Source organism: Cnephaeus nilssonii (genome assembly GCF_951640355.1).
Source record: "Cnephaeus nilssonii genome assembly, chromosome: 5".
NCBI classification, from domain to species: Eukaryota; Metazoa; Chordata; class Mammalia; order Chiroptera; family Vespertilionidae; genus Cnephaeus; species Cnephaeus nilssonii.
Window position 1 is genome coordinate 28,152,027 of NC_137076.1, and position 17,548 is coordinate 28,169,574.

At 45.0% G+C, this 17,548-nt stretch overlaps 1 protein-coding gene across 6 annotated transcripts in view; it reads left to right on the plus strand.

Annotated features, from left to right (window-relative positions):
* The first annotated feature begins 387 nt into the window (after positions 1-387).
* The window catches only part of RFX2 (regulatory factor X2), a 97,235-nt gene continuing 80,074 nt past the window's right edge, over positions 388-17,548 (plus strand). For 5 of the 6 annotated variants that reach the window (XM_079772017.1, XM_079772018.1, XM_079772020.1 and 2 more), the window contains exon 1: positions 388-556. The gene's annotated coding sequence lies outside the window, so the exon portion shown is untranslated. The remainder of the gene's footprint in view (positions 557-17,548) is intronic. The other variant, XM_079772014.1, reaches the window with a different exon arrangement.

Below are 17,548 nucleotides of genomic sequence, written 5' to 3' on the forward strand. Positions count from 1 at the left end.
AGAGCGGGCTGACGCCGGACCCCGACAGGGCCTGGTTACCCCTTCATCGTCTGGGCCATAAACGAGGGCCCGCGGGTTCCGGAAACTCGGCCTTCCGGGAGCCGCGCCGCTAGCCCAGGTCCCCCGCGCGCCACCCGCTCTTCAACCCTGCGAGCCCGCGCGCCTCCCGCCAAGCCCCGCCCTTCGTCGCGGCGATTGGTCGGGCCTCGTCCTCTTCCTCGCCGGGAACGCCCTTTCAGACAGGCACAGCGTTCAACCAATGGGACGCCGCAAGGCCTCTCGCCCTGCCCTCCCGCGCCCGTTGGAGGCGGGCATGGGCGGGCCGTTGAAGGGGTGGGGCGTGGAGCCTGGTAACCGTTGCCGGTAACAACGCCCCGCCCAGTCTCGGCGGGCGGGCGGCGCGAGGCGGTCGGCGGGAGCTCGAGGAGGAGCCGCCGCCGCCACCGCCGCCGCCATAGAGACTGTAGCCGTGGAGACTGTTACTTACCAACGGGGACCAACACGCAGCAGCCGCCGCCGCGGGAGCCGCTGCCCGAACTCCCGGCCGGAACTCCAGGTGACCGATGCGACCGCCCGGGCTGGCCGGGACGGGGAGTGCTGGGGGCCGTGGGGGTCCTGGACTGGGGATGGGGGCGAGCATCGCATCCCCCACTGTTCATCGAAACGTCCCGGACAGCGCGCCCGCGGGACCCGCCTTCGCACTCGCAGTCCCGCAGGGGCGGCTGAGTTTAGGGGCTCCCTGAGACCCTCTCCCTCCTTTTAACCAAACTCGGGAGGAGGTGGGGATCCGTCGCCTCACTTTTATAAAACTTCCGGGGTAGTGTGCCCGGGGACTCGTTTCAATCTTACCTTCGAAATCTCGGGATCGGGGGCGCCCCGATAACCTCTCTCAAACTTCCTTTAAGCTTCCTGAATTAGAAGCGCCTGTGGGCCCCTTTCCTTCCCTTTACTCCCTAAACCTCTCAAGTTGGGGTTCCCGGAACCCTTCACTCTCTTAACCTCAAACTTCCAATTAGAACGGCCTCGAAGACTCTTTTCACCTTTACCCCAAATGCCTGGGTTTGGAGTGCTCTGGGACCCTCTTCTCGTGCTGACTCCCCAAACATCCTGAATTTGAGGGCGCCCCTGGAACCGCTTTCTCACTTTTTAACCAAAAGTCGGTGCGCTTGTCTTGAGGGGAACCCCTCCTCCTTCTCACTTTTCCACAACAAACTCCAGAGAATCTGGCTTCCTGGGAACCCGTTTTTCACTCCCCCCCGCCCCCCAAAATCCTGGAGCTTTTTTAGCTCCTTCGACAGTCCCTTCCCGCTTAACCCCACATTCCTTCGCACCTCGCACCTCCCCTATTTGGACTGATCGCGAAGCGAGAAAAGTTTCACCAAAAGGTATTATTATTATCTTATTATTTTGTTAAAGAGTCCAACTTGTGGCCCAAACTCCTCGGTGGCCTTTTCTCCTGCGGTTCTCGTGTGTGTGTGTGTGTGTGTGTGTGTGTGTGTGTGTACACCCAAGTCCCACCCCTAAGATACACCCCCCTCCCCAGCTCTTTATTCCTTTCCTTTTCGCACTCGGGGAGCCGCGGCGCTCCCTCCGGCTCCGTCCCTGTGGGTTTTTTCTCTCCGCTGCGCTAGGAGAGTTGGGTTTCCTAGTGGCTATTTCAAGGGTCCCCGGGGCCGAGCTGACCCTGCCATTAGGGCGGCGACGGGGGTGGTTCATCGTTTTAATTTTAACCTCCTGGTTGCCCCGCAGGAATGAGGGACAAGGGCAGGATGCAGCGCAGGAGTCCAGGGCTGCGCTCCCCCATAGTCCTCATTCCTGCGTCTCCGTGTGATGCCTTCCTCTAATTATTTCCTTGTTTTGTGCAATAAACAGTCAGTGCAGACTCTCATGAGTTTTTTCCCCCTCCCAATCAGCTCTATCTTTGCTAATCCAAAATATCAAACATATACAAGGCTCTCAGTTCTGACTTCCCCAACAAAATAATGATAATAATAATGACACAAAACAGTTTTTTTTATGACTGCACATATTTTCAATATGTTTTCACCTTTTTGTTTCATGCCCTGAAATGCTCTTTATTTGCTCATATGGTTTGCCCCACAGTAAAAGCAATACTGAATTATATTTAGCCCTTTAGGTTTATCTCTTCCAGATAAACCTCCAAAAGCTCAAAAGGGGAATCAGGAGGACAGGACAGAGTTATTAATTACCCCAATTAGCAGAACAAGTCCTTTGAAATTCAGATGATATTTGCTTTCTGGGTGAAGGGCACATATTACCTTAATATTCATCTATTAACTACATTTATCACAGAAGCACTGCTGGCATGGAGCCATGCACCAGAAATGGAGATGCTTCGAAATTGTTTATCTGGCTCTTTATTCCTTAGATCAAAATTGTAGTTTCAGATTGGAGTTATAAAATTAATATCAATCAATATTTAATTAATTTAACTTTAATTAATATTATAATTGAGTCAAAAGTTTGGATGTTATTGTGGGGTTTTTATAGTCATGTGTGGTTGTTTTGCTCATAAAATTCCAGAGACTAAATGAGTCATATCTTATAACATATTGGGGTCTTTTTAATTAACTGCAGGTTGGCCAATAACTTAAATAATAGGCTCCCCTCATACATATCTACTTGTTTGTAAAATGTGAAACTATTTAAAAAATAAGTTCTCAGAGAAACTGTCTTGCTTGGGGGGACCCTCATGAACTCTGGGACAGGGAAGTAGAAGTTCTAACCTAGTGTCTGAAAGCCCCACCCAGGACACATCCAATACATACACTCATATATTTGCATGGAACTGTATGCAGAGTGCCACTAAATAGGGTAGATAAGGACCATCAATAACCTCTTGTCAGTTCAGGTCAGATTTGTTGCCAAGTGAGTCTGTGCCAAATTTACCAGAAATTTCCTGTTTTCAGAGCTTTTTGGATTTTGGCATTATTATAAGGGAATGTGGACTTACATATAAAAAAGGGTCTTTTGCCCTGGCCAGTGTGGCTCAGTCAGTTGGAGCATCATCCCATACACCAAAAGTTGTTGGGTTTGATTCCTGGTTTCGGGTTCAATCTCTGGCCTGGGCACTTATATGGAGGTATTTTGAGGCAATGTTCTTCCCCCACCTTTCTCTTTCTCTTTTCCTTCCTCTGAAATGATTTTTTTAAAGGGCGTTTTTATTCCCTTTCTAGAATGTAAATGACAATTAGCTCCACCACAGGCCATGTTTTCTTAGACACATGCTTGACACTGTGTGTACTTATTTTGTCCAATGAATGAATGGAATATGCATTGGGAATTAGAGAGAAAACTGATAACTACCTACATACTTTTTGTAAACCCCAAGGTCAGCAAACTGATTCTTAGAGGAAAAAATAAGAGTGGGAGAACTTGAGTAGAGGAAGACACAGAATCAAGTAGTAGGATGTGAGATAAGGAGTGGGCGAGTCTGGGGGAATTCGTGCCTGGGAAACTCAGACTAAGATGACGAATGAGGAGATAGGCTTCTGAGAGCTTCCCAGCAGAAAAGTCTGGCCAGCTGCCTGTAGACACATCCAGATGATTCTGACGGCAATTTAAACAGGAGGTGGCCAAACAGAGCTCAAGATAGTGCCCCCAATTCTGCTCATCCGAGGCTCTGGCCTCCCTTCATAAGTATCTACTGGCTTCTCTCAGCTGCTAAGGCCAAAACTTTGGCATTGTTCTCCATTCTTCTTTCTCTTAAGTCATCAGCAAAATTGCCCACTCCACCTTCAGTGGGGTCCTAGAATCTAACCATGACTGGCCACTTCTACTGCCTACCCCCTGTTCCAAGCCACCATCACCTGTTGCCCAGATGATTTTAGCCTGTTAACCTGGAAGGGGGAGGGGTCATATTGTTGTGTATTCCTCAGTTCCCATTTCACTTAGAGCAAAAGCCAAAGTTCTCCCTCCATCCCAGACCCCACCCCACCCCCACCCTGCTGCCCACCCCAAAATCTCTTTTTAAAAATCCTCATCCAAAGATATGTTTATTGATTTTTTTTTTGGGGGGGGGGGGGGGAAGAGAGGAAAAGAGAAAGAAACATTGATGTGAGAGAGAAACATCGATCAGTTGCCTCTTGTAGGTGCCCCTACTGGGGATTGAACCCACAAGCTAGGTATGTGCCCTGACTAGGAATCAAACTCACAACCTTTTGGTGTATGGGACGATGCTCCAACTAGCTGAGCCACACCTGCCAGGGCATCTCAATATCTCTTTGGCCTCATCTCCAACCATGATCCCCTGTGCTCACTCCACTACTTACTGGCCTCCAAGAAGTTCCTCAAACCCTCTGCCCAGAAAGTTATTGGCCCAGATAATGGGGGGTTGGGAGAAGTTGCTCCCTCATTGTCTTCAGTCCTTTTCAAACATGTCACCTTCCCACTTGAATGTGATGCCATTCTCTTAGCTTCCTTCCCTGCTTTCTTGGCCTCCTTAGCATTATCACTGTCTAACACACTGTATATTTTGCATATTGATTTTATTATTATCTCCTCTTGGAATGTCAGCTCCATTAGGGAAAGAAGCTCTGTGTTTTATGAACTTCTGTGCTCCTGGGGCTGAGAATAATTCTGGCACTAAGTCAGCCCTCGATAAATATTTGTTAAATGAATAAATGGTTTCCTGCACAGCTATGGGAAAGCATATGTAGAAATTAAGAGTTGTTCCTTATCTGATCCATACAGCCATTTATGAGACTCAGTGCAGCTCAGATCAGATGAACAGGGCAGAGGGAAGAGAAAAGGAAAAACTGCAGGTTGGATGTAGAACATGTTGCAGAGGTGGGCTTTGGGGCCTGGCAGAGGGGCTTAAAGTATGGCACCTTCGTTTATTAGCTCTCTGACTGCAGGTAAGATTTGGCAAATGTGAAATAGGTAATAGTAGCTTTATGATTGCTTTGTTAGAAATAATATCTATAAACTTCTTAGTACAGGGCCTGGCACATAATAGGTACTCAATGAAGAGTAATTATTATTATTATTATTATTATTATTATTATTATTATTGGGATAAATTGAAGTGGCCTGAGATTATTTTTTTATTTTGGTTTCCTGCCCAGTACCAAATGCTGAGTAGACAGTGAGTGAATATGTCTTGCTTGATTGAGTGGACAAGCCTTACGCTGCCTGTTTTAGGGTGGGAAATGCCCTTCCATTAGCGTGGAAATCCATTGGTATAAATATGTCACTCTGCAAACCTAAGTTCTCTGCAATCATGAAACACCAACAAGCCACTCACAGTCCCACATCTTGGTTGTGGTTTAGATCCTTCTGAAATTACACCCCAAACATCATACTCTTGGAATAGGTTTTGTGGAGTGACCAGCCCTGTAGGCAGAACATGGAGATGAGGACATTTAAACACTGGTTTCTCTTCTCTGTTATCACTGGCTCTTGAATGCCACTGGTAGAAGTCTGGAATCAGCCACTTGGAGGTGAGACCTGGTCTTCATGCCAGGACTTGAGTTAAGCCTCAGGGGCAGATGGCCTTGGCCTTGCTCCTTGCTGCAGCTCACTTATTTTTTCCTGAAATGCATTCCTGTTTTATGATACATAGGTTTTGTATGTTTTATGCTCTGGCAACTCCTTATTTTTTATTTTTGTGACTGCAATGACTTTCTGAAAAATATAGTTGACTTCCCAAACTTGTAGGTGATACATACAGCAAGTGGATTTCAGATACTGTGAATCAAATTACAGCTGCCATAGCCCATGTTTAAAAGAATTTATAAAGCCATTAAAAATATGTAAAACTTACATGTAATGACCCAACAAAGCAATTGTAAGGTCCTGTTACAGTAAGCCTATTTCTACTAAGATATTTGCAGTTATTTTGAGTGTATATGTGTGTGTGTGTGTGTGTGTGTGTGTGTGTGTGTGTAAGTAAGGTTAAGAACTAGACTACTGGTGTCCAGGGAAACTTTTTAGGAGGTGACAGTTGAGCTGAGACTGAAATGGTGACTGGGAATGGCCCTGTGGACTTCAGAGGGAAGAGCCTTCCAGGTGGAGGGGGGAGGGGCAGCAGGTGTAAAGGTCCTGGAGCAAGAGGAATGAGCTGGGCCTGGTCAAGGCTGAGAAAGGCAGCTGTGTGTCTGGTGCCTGGGAGCAAAAGGAGAAGAGGAAAAAAAAAAGGAGAGGCAGAAGCCATGGGAAAGGTCTGGATGCTATTCTAAGTATGAATTAGATTGTTGGTAGATTTCTCCTCTGCCTGTAGTTGTCAGATCTGTGGTGTCCAGTCCTTTGCTGGAAGACCTGCTTTCTGAGTCTCTGACATTTGTTCATTCATTGTTCTCTCAGTTGAGTACTATCCTATTAGGTTATGAAGACCAAATACCTACTAGGAAAGGAAACCAGCTTCAAAAAGGGACTGTGCTGCATATGTGCCCTGACTAGGAATTGGTGTCTCTGTATGGCACAGTGAGTGAGTGTACAGAGGAGGGTCCAAGAGAGGTGTCCAGGAGATGGATTTAAGCTGATTCTGGGTACTGATGTCCTGCAGGCCGTCAGTAAGTACAGTAGTGGTGTGGCTGCGTTTTCAGCAAGTTGAATGCAGAATACAAGGATGATTAGGAGGAGAGCAAGTATTAGCCAACTGCAGCATGTTTTTGTAAGTAAAGTATTATTGGCACACAGCCACACCCATTCATTTATCTACCATCTCTGGCAGCTTTGGCATGGCAATGGCAGGGTTGAGTATTTGTGACAGAGATAGAATGTGGATCGCAAAGCCTAAAATATTTACTGTTTGGGCCTTTACAGGAAACATTTGCGATCCCCAGCTAGACAAATGGGATTTGTCTCTCTGGTGCTGGGCTGAGAGATGTATGTGGAAGCAGCTTTATGATCAGGCATGATTTTTGTAGATGCACCAGAAATCTTGGAGTCTGGATGTTGGCAATGGAAGAGATTAATGTTGCCATAGTCCAGGCAAAGGGCGACAGGGCCTGCCTGACAACCCCAGCTTGGGGGTACGGGGGAAGACAGAATTGTGGGTTTCTCTGGGACCTGGTGACTTGCTGTGGGACAGGAGACAGGAGGACCCCAGAGCAATTCCCAGATGTCTGACTTTGGGGATCAGGTGGAACATGTTGCTTCAATGAGTGAGGGACCACAGGAGAAGCTGCTTTTGGGTGGGGGAGGCATTCAGGAGTTCAGTCATGGGCTTGCCCAGCTTGAGATGTCTGTGGGACACTTAAGTGGGGCCCTTTTCCAGTATGCACAACTGGATTTCAGGGTCTGTAACTGAGGGGGACAGTCCAGGCTGGAGTCAGGATCTAGGAGCTGTCAGCATACAATTGGTCATTTCAGTCATGAAAACAGATGAGATCACCCAGGGAGAGGGTGGAGAGGGAGCATAGAGGGCCAGAGCATAGCCTTCAAGGAGCAGGAAACCAATTAAGAATCAGAGGAAAGTGAGTTTTTTTAAACTGGCAAAATACAAAATTTTGAAACATTAAAATTTACTATTTTAACCATTTCAAGTGTGCAATTCAGTGGCATTAAGTACATTCACATATTTGGGCAACCATCACCACCATCCATTTCCAGAGCTTTATCATCTTCCCAAACTGAAACTGAAACTCTGTCCCCGTTTTAACACTAATTCCCTATTCCCCTCCCACAATCCCTGGCTCCCATCATCTACTTTGTTTCTATGGTTTTGACTTCTCTAGGGACCTCATTTGAGTGGAATCCTACAATATTTGTTCTTTTGTGTCTGGCTAATTCACTAAGTATAATGCTCTCAAGTTTCATCCTTGTAGCATGTGTCAAAATTTCCTTCTTTTTCAAGGTTGAATAATATTCCACTGTCTAGGTGGAGTGGATCACATTGTGTTTATCCATTCATCCATCTGTCCATGGACACTTGGGTTGTTCTCCCCCTTTGGCCATTGTGTATAATGCTGGACAGAAGAGGTATTGAAGAGATTCTTAGATGGAAGGAGTGATTGGAAATGGACTCTGCAGGCAAAGGGAGAGTAACTCAAGGACTGAGCACCAGGAAGTGTGAGGACTGATGGAGACCAGAATGATTAGACTGGGACCAGTCCCCACAGAAAGGCAGAAGGCTTGACTCATGAGCACCTAGTTCCCTGGAAGTGTGTTGAAATCATCCTAACGATATAGAAGTCCATTCCTAAAGTCATAATAGCACTTAATTATGCTTCCATTTTAAAATAGGAACTGTTTATCTTTTAGAGACAGTGCCATGTTTCTAGGATATGTTTCTGTCCAAAAGGTGATCCGTGGGGTAAGGCCTTGGAAGCAGCTTCCAAAAAAAATTACCAGCCCACAAATATGTTCCAGCTCCACCCTGGCCAGGGAGAACCCAAAGAAAACACAGCGCTTTCCCACCTCTGCTGTTCTTCTCAGAATATGTACAGGCAGATGTAGCCTGCTTTGAGAAAAAATAAATTTGGAATTCCAGCCCCACAGAAAACGGCTTGAAGGATATGCTTCCGCTTTTTCAAAGAAGTCTTCATTTTCTAGAAGAACTCACTTATGAGGGACTTCTTTATGTGAGGAGCTCTCTTGGTCCTCTGTCCATTCAGCAGATATTTGTGAGCCCCAAACCTCAAACACCTTATAGTTAGTTAAATACTGTAAGTGTTTTAATATAACATCATCTGGAAAGTTAAGAGGAGAGAAGATGCTAGAGAATTTTATAATTGTTAGCAACCATTGGCCACTGACATTCAGATCCGAAGTTAAAGCATAAACTGTGGATATATTATTTTAGGAGCTCGCTATTTGTGTAAATCATGGTATGGTTATACAGCCAACTCTTAAAATGACAACTGAGAGTAAATAGAAAGTATTTCTGGAAGCCCTTTGTGACTCAGTTAATTGCTGCCCTTAGATCACAACTGAGCATGTATTTGTCAGCTGGGCTCTAATCGATGGGAGACCAGTGCAAGGGAAAGGTTCAGCAGTTAGTGGCTATTTTAGATGGTGGAGGTAGAAGTGGCAATAGGGCAACAAGGTGGTGCCCCCACCAGACTTCTGGTTGTAAGCTTCTCCTCTCCCTTTGTGGGGTCTACATAGCCTAACTTTTGTCTCTTGCTACAAGGGCCCACCCCTCCTCTCCTGTCCTAGGAGCACTATTTCCTTAGCCTTCAGCTCACCACCAGCACGCGTGCTTCACATCACTTCGTAACCTTCAGACCTGGGTTACCTCTTTATCTCCTCCTGCCTCGGTTCTCCTTGGCTACGTCAGGAGGGAAGGATGGGCAATTTCTCTCTACTTTTGTTAGCCAAACTGATGGACTGGCCCTTCCCCTTTGTCATAACCATATCCTACTTAGCTTGGTTCAAGGCTTGTCTCCATTCAGCCCCATTTTCATTGCCTCGTCTTTCACTATTTCTCCGAATGCGCTTGCCATCCCTTAAACAGGTCTTATACTTTTGTCTCCCCTCTCTCTGGAATGTTATTACTACTGATGACAATCTTAACTCTTCTCTGAAGACCCTTGTCCAATGCTCTCTCACATTGGAGACTTGAGATTTTAATTGCTGAGCTGAATAGGAAAATGTCAGATCAGGGCGGAGCTTTTCCTCCTCAGCACTGTTGACAACTCTTTGGGGCTGGACCATTCCTGGTGGAGGGTGGGAGGCCATCTTGAGCACTGTAGCTGTTGAGCAGCATCCTAGGCCTCCACCTGCAAGAGCACCCACCCACTCCCAAGTTGTAACATAACCATGTCTCCAAACATGGCCAAGTGTCCCCTAGATGACAGAGTCATCTCCTAGTTAGGGACCACAGAACTGATCTGCCAGAAGTGGCAGTGACTCCTGAGGTGGCACGCCCGTAGATTTAGCATCCAAGGCTACTTGGACATGTTGTGATTTATGTGTCTTATATCCTGTTCTCAATTGTACACTCCTGGGGGACAGGGACAGCTGGGACTTCCCATAGGACTTCATATTTAATACATGAGTGAATAAAACGCTTGAGCCAGAGTGCTCTTCTGAGGGCAAGACCTACATCAAGTAATGGCAGCCTTTTGTGGTTTTTAGTATGTTCACAAAGTTACACAAGCATCACCACTATTCAGTTCCAGAATATTTTCATCACCCCAAAAGAAGCCCCATCCCCCTTAGCATTCACCCTCATCCCCCTTCCCACTCCCTGACAACCACTAACCCACTGCCTGTCTCTGGGGACGTGCCTGTTAAATGGAATCACACACTCTGGCTTCTCTCACTGAAATGTTGTTGTTGTTGTTTTTAAATAAATCTTTATTGTTCAGATTATTACACTTGTTCCTCTTTTATCCCCCCATAGCTCCCCTCCACCCGGTTCCCACCCCACCCTCTGCCCTTACCCCCAACCCCCACTGTCCTCATCCATAGGTGTACGATTTTTGTCCAGTCTCTTCCCGCACCCCTTTCCCCCCGAGAATTGTCAGTCCACTCCCTTTCTATGCCCCTGATTCTATTATATTCACCAGTTTATTCTATTTATCAGATTTTTTATTCACTTGATTTTTAGATTCACTTGTTGATAGATATGTATTTGTTGTTCATAATTTTTATCTTTACCTTTTTCTTCTTCTTCCTCTTCTTAAAGAATACCTTTCAGCCAAAACCGGTTTGGCTCAGTGGATAGAGCGTCAGCCTGCGGACTGAAAGATCCCAGGTTCGATTCCGGTCAAGGGCATGTACCTTGGTTGTGGGCACATCCCCAGTAGGGGGTGTGCAAGAGGCAGCTGATCGATGTTTCTCTCTCATCGATGTTTCTAACTCTCTATCCCTCTCTCTTCCTTTCTGTAAAAAATCAATAAAATATATTTTTTTAAAAAAAGAATACCTTTCAGCATTTCATATAATACTGGTTTGGTGGTGATGAATTCCTTTAGCTTTTTCTTATCTGTGAAGCTCTTTATCTGACCTTCAATTTTGAATGATAGCTTTGCTGGGTAGAGTAATCTTGGTTGTAGGTTCTTGCTATTCATCACTTTGAATATTTCTTGCCACTCCTGTCTGGCCTGCATAGTTTCTGTTGAGAAATCAGCTGACAGTTGTATGGGTACTCCCTTGTAGGTAACTAACTGTTTTTCTCTTGCTGCTTTTAATATTCTCTCTTTGTCTTTTGCCCTTGGCATTTTATTTTATTTTTTATTTTATTTTTTTCCTGTTCATCTGTCTCATGTTAATTTTTTTTTAAAATTTCTTTATTGATTAAGGTGTCACATATTTGTCCTCATCCCCCCATTCCCATCCCACACCCCTCCCCACGGATGCCCCAACCCCCTGTTGAACTTAACCATTGGTTAGGCTCATATGCATGCACACAAGTCCTTTGGTTGATCTCTCCTCCCTCCCCCCACCCTCCCCTATCCTCCCTCTGAGGCCCGATAGTCCGATCGATGCCTCCTTGTTTCTGGTTCTGTTCTTGTTCATCAGTCTATGTTGTTCATCATTTCCCCTAGATGAGCGAGATCATGTGTCACTAGAGATATATGAACTGAATGTGAGATGAGCAATAATAGTTATGCTGACAGTCAAATGAATCAGTCTGTAGTGAGTTTCTTTCTGGACCAACAGTTCTTTTGAGACCCAATATCAATGTCCACCAGTTCCTTATGTGTACATGTCAGCATTGACCCCACTGCTCTGGATGGTGGACAAATGGTGGTAATGCAGGTTCGATTCCCTCTGGTTGGGTCTCGGCCGGACCCAGGGGCACGGCTTCATCCGGACCCAGGGGCACGTGGCCTTACCCAGACCCAGGGGGTGCGTGGCCTCACCTGGACCCAGGTGCGCGCGGCTTGCCCTTGGCATTTAAATTATGATGTGTCTTGGTGTGATCCTCTTTGGATTCCTTTTGTTCGGGTTCTCTGCGCTTCCTGGACTTGTAAGTCTATTTCTTTCACCAGGTGGGTGAAGTTTTCTGTCATTATTTCTTCAAATAGGTTTTCAGTATCTTGCTTTCTCTCTTCTCCTGGCACCCCCATAATTTGGATGTTGGTACGCTTGAAGTTGTCCCAGAGGCTTCTTACACTATCTTCATATTTTTGGATTCTTTTTTCTTTTTGCTTTTCTGGTTGGGTGTTTTTTGCTTCTTCATATTTCAAATCTTTGACTTGATTCTTGCGATCCTCTAGTCTGCTGTTGGATCTCTGTTTATTATTCTTTAGTTCAGTCAGTGTATGCTTAATTTCTAGTTGGTCCTTTTTCATATCCTCAAGGGTCTCACTAATTTTACCGGCCTTTTCTAGAAAATTCTTGAAAAACCTTATAACCGTGGTTTTGAACTCTATATCCAGTAGTTTGCTTTCCTCCATTTCTTTCATTTGTGACCTGTTTCTTTGTCTCCGCATTTTGGCTCCTTCCCTGTGTTGATAGAGTGGCTTTGTGTGCTAGGTGTCCTATAGGGCCCAGTGGCTCAGCCTTCCCAGTTACCTGAGGTGGACACTCTTGGTGCACCCCTTTGTGGGCTGTGTGCACAGTCTTGTTGTAGTTAAGCCTTGATTGTTGTTGGCATCACTGGGAGGAATTGACCTCCAGGCCAATTGGCTGTGGGAATCAGCTGTGTCTACAATGGGAGAACTTCTGTGCTGGAGACACCCTTATGAGGCAAGACTTGCTTCAGTGGGGCTTTGGTGCTCACTGAGTCTGCCCCCTGAGTGTGTCCCTTATGGATCTGAGGAGTTGTAATCTGGATGGTCCCACTCTGACCATTGGGTACCCACTCTGGCTATTGGATCTCTAAGGAGGTGCAAATTTAGCCTCTGCCTGAGGCCACCCAGCAGGAGCTATGGAGAGATCTGTAGATTCCTCTTCTTTGTTTGGGTTTTAGAGGTGCCCAGATGAGGCCCAGCTGTGAAGCAGTGCAGGTTTCTGTGGGGCCTTGGGCCTTCTTTTGGATGTTCTGGGTCTCTTTGACTCAGCTGCAGTTTTGTTAGGTAATTCTAGATTTCAAAGGACCAGGCCATTCATATGCAAAAGCCTCTGCGCACAGCTTGGGTGGGCGGGGTCTCAAGGAATCCACAGGGCGGAGCAAACAGCAATGGCTGATCCTCAGCCCTGCCCTAAGAGACCCCCAGGTCTCAGTGTCCCATGGTAATCACTGCAAGCACCTCAGAGAGAAAGCCGCCTGAGTCTGGGTCCCCAGAGTCTCACCCAGGACTGGAGTTCAGAGCAGTCGGGAGCTTGAGTCTCCCTCCCGTTTGAGAAAGACAACCGTGTCCTCAGTTGCCAGCCCTTTCCATACCTCTGCACTCTACTTCTGCACCTCCTCTGAGTCTCAGTGTGCTTTTCTCTTTTCTTCTAGTTGTAGAATTTCCACTCAGCCAGCCTTCCTGTGGTTCTGGATGATGTCCATTTTGTCTTTTAGTTGTATTTTTGAAGTGGTTGTGCAAGGCAGCAATTTCCGGTGTTTACCTATGCCGCCATCTTGGTTTCTCCCTCTCACTGAGATGTTTTCAAGGTCTGTCCATGTTGTAGCAAGTGTCAGTGCTTCACTCCTTTTCATGACTGAACTAATTTTCTATTTTTCTTTTGCAAAAAAAGGGATCTATTCTGCCCATTTTCCTGCAACTTGCTCTTTCCATCTAGTATTTAGTCCATATCTTTCCTTATTACTATTCATGTGTCCATCTCATTTTCTCCACATAACTGCATGAGATTCCACTGCACAGCTGTGGTTAAGGTATTGAATTAGCCTCTTATTGAGGGGCATTGAGTTCATTCTTTTTCACTTTACCAGTGATGCTGCAGTAAACAACCTTGTCCAAACATCTCTGTGCACATGTATGTATGAGGTGTCAGCAAGTTCCTGGAGGAAATTGCTGGGTCCAGGGGACTTCCTTTCCCTGCATTAGCTTTCTCTCATCACATTCACACTCCATTCCTGCAATGAAGGTCACTGTCCATTCGTGTCCTTACCTGCACCTACACCATCTCCAGCATGACCAGCTGGCATCACCTCTTCCAGTTCCTATCCACATCATGGGGCTGTCACAATATGCCTGTCCTTTACCCTTAACTGCCAGTCCCATTCATAAAATAGCGGGTGACAGACCTTTTGACAACCTGGTGAAAACGTGCATCCTCCCCTTAGGAAAGTGCATGATGAATGTACTTCTGCCTGCGATCAGAACCTCTCCCTAGACCAGTCCCTACTTTCTAGTCAATTCCGCTCTACCCATTTCACAGCCTTCATGTGCCAGACTCAGCCCCAGTCTGTCACCAGAGCTGTGTCCATGCCTGTGTGTACCTCTGGGGGAGGCCCTGCCTGGGAGCTGATTTGTGCCCATACAGGTTCACACTTGTTGCCTTGACTCTGAGCCGATTCTCACATAGCAACACCATTTCCCTCCCCTTTGAATTCCCCATGGATATATGGCTTTCAGCTCTTTGCTACCTTGATACTCCACCAAAGCATTCATTCTGCTGCCTTCCCAGCAGAAACCTGACCTAGCAGTCCGGCATACAACCTCTGGGCCACTCTCCATCCATAATCTGCCGAATCGGGCCATTGTCCTCCATATGCCAGCAAAGGGACCCGAGCTCCTGTTGTAGTGTCTGCTGCTGCTGTCTCTAGGTCCTGCTGTTGAACTTTCTTTCTCGTGTAGGTGACTTCTCATTATAGTGAAGACCGTTTCTCTCTGCAAACAATTTAAAACCAGAATTCTGATGCCCTAATTGTAGATGAAGTCATCCATCCTTAATGTGAGCTTTTCTTCCACTTTAAATTCAATGGAAAACAATTTAAATAAGGATATTTTTCTTATTAACATCTTTTGAGACTTCTGAGACACTAACCTAATCTGGTTTTTCTTTTTTAGTTTTCATGAATATAGAATCTTCTAGAAAAATACCTGCTCCTTTATTTTCCAATGATGATATTTTCTTAGGGCTTTTGGCCAGAAAGTCTCTAATTCTTTGACTCCTGAACTGAGATATATTCTGGTTTCAAATTTCTGAGGGTGAAATGCCTACCCTAGCTGTTCATTCCTCATTCATTGCTCCCCTTGTTGGTTCTCTTTACGGGACATGTCTAACCAAATGTTTTGGCATTTTTTTTTACATATCACCACCACTACCACTGTCACTGGAGGTTTTCAAATAGAAAATCTCACTAGGATAGTGTGTTGGGGTGTTTTGTTTGTAAACAAAGTTGATTTCTAAAAACTTTAAAAGTTTTGACCAAGTTCTCAGGCTTAACTTTCTCATTATTTCAACCAACATCATATTTCAGTTCTTCTTAGGTAAAGAATATAGGGACCATTTTAGGTTATATATCATCTGTTTTTCTTCTTGTCTGGCATTTGTCAATGCTTGCTGAGTTGGGTTTTTTTTTAATTGAAATAAAATTCACATTACATAAAATTCACAATTTTTTTAATACTATGCACACTTCTTTTTTTAATGTTCTTATTGATTTTTAGGGAGAGAAGAAGGGGAAGAGATAGAGAGATAGAAACATCAATGATGAGAATCATCCATCAGCTGCCTCCTATATGCCCCCTGCTAGGGATTGAACCCACCATCTGGGCATGTGCCCTGATCGGTAATGGAACCAGTGACATCTTGGTTCAGGGGTTGACGCTCAACCACTGAGCCACACCGGCTGGGCAAAAATTCACAATTTTAAAGTATAATTCAGTGGCTTTTATGATATTCAAAATATTATGCAACCATCATAATCTTATTCTAGAACATTTCCATCACCCCTAAACAAACCCTGTGCCCAGTAGTAGTCACTCCCAATCCCCATCTCTAACAATCATTAATCTACTTTTTTGGATTTGCCTGTTCTGGATATTTCCTATAAATGCTATCATATAATATGTGGCTTCTTTTGTGACTGGCTTCTTCCACGGAGCATAATGTGTTGAAGTTCATGTTGTAATGAGTGTCAGTGCTTCCTTCCCTTTTTTGGCTGAAAAATATTTCAATGTGTGGATGGACCACACTTGTTTATCCATTTATTTGTGATGGACATTTGAGTTGTTTCTTTTTGGCTGTTGTGAATGTTGCTGCTAGGAACATTTGTGGACAAGTTCTTCTATGAGCATAGGTTTTCATTTTTCTTGGGTAGTAAATACCCTGAAGTGGAATTGTCAGGTCATATGGTAACTCCATGTTTAACTTCTTGAGGAACTGCCAAATGTTTTCCACAGCAGCTGCCCATTTTTCTTTCCCACCAGCCGTGTAGGAGGGTTCCCGTTTCTCCACATCCTCACCAACACTTGTTATTTTCCCTTGTTTTTATTATAGCCAACCTACTAGGTGTGAAATAATATCTTGTTGTGGTTTTTTATTTCATTTTCCAAATGACTAACAATGTTGAGCATCTTCTTCATATGCTTATTAGTGTTTGTACATCTTCTTTGGAGAAATGTCTATCCAAAGGTGACATCTTTTACAATATTTTTGCATCCACAAGTTTCTCTTTCTCTGTGAAATGCCCAAAAACCCTGAATCATGAAGGTGCAAGACACACACACATCAGAGCGCAGTGGTGGAGAGGAGAGAGTGTGAGAACTGACAGGACATGAGGGCTATCTTCTCTCCCTTAGAACATGGCTCCAACTCTGGCTTGTGGGCACTCCCATTTACAGATACTTCCTGAAATCCTGCATCTTCCTCCTTTAGGAGGGAGACATGACAGGGGGATGTTGATCTTCACCCTCAAAGTGTCCTTGACCTTCTGGACACTGAGATTTCTAGAATATTCTTTGTATAGTTGTCCCTTAGAATCCACAGGGGGTTTGGTCCTGGAACCTCAGGAATACCAAAATGCTTGGGTGCTCAAGTCCCTTATATAGCAGTATAGTGTTTGCACATAACCTATATTTGTATATAGGCTACATGCAGCAGGATGTGCCACATTTCACTTAATTTACGTAGATTCAGTGTAACGCTCAGCGTGTGGCAAATTCAGGTTTTGCTTTTTGGAACTTTCTGGGATTTTTTTTTTCTTTTTGGAATATTTTTTATCCAAAGTTGTTTGAATCTGGAGATGCAAAACTGGTGGATACAGAGGGCCGGCTATAATTATATGGGCTCTTTGATACCTATCCATTTATTTATCCGGAATTATTTTAGGCTCTCTTTTAGAGACATGAGTCTAAATGTTTGAGTCTAGTACAGGGTCAGCAGTCCATGGGCTAAATCAAACCAACCGCCTGATTTTGTACAGCTAAGAGTTAAGACTGGCTTTTTACATTTTTAAATGATTTTCAAATAGAACACATGAAATTATATGAATTCACATTTCGGAATCTGTCAATAAAGTTTTATTGGCACCTGTCAATGTTAATTTGTGTACGTATTGTCTATTGTGGCTGGTACCCTATGACAGAGGAGTTGAGTAGTCTTGACAGAGACCATCTGACTCACAAAGCTTAAAAATAATTGCTGTTGGGGCCTAGCCAGTTTGGCTCAGTGGATAGAGCATGGGCCTGCGAACTGAAGGGTCCCATGTTCGATTCCCGTCAAGGGCACATGACCGGGTTGCAGACTTAATCCCCAGTAGGGGATGTACAGGAGGCAGCCAATCAATGATTCT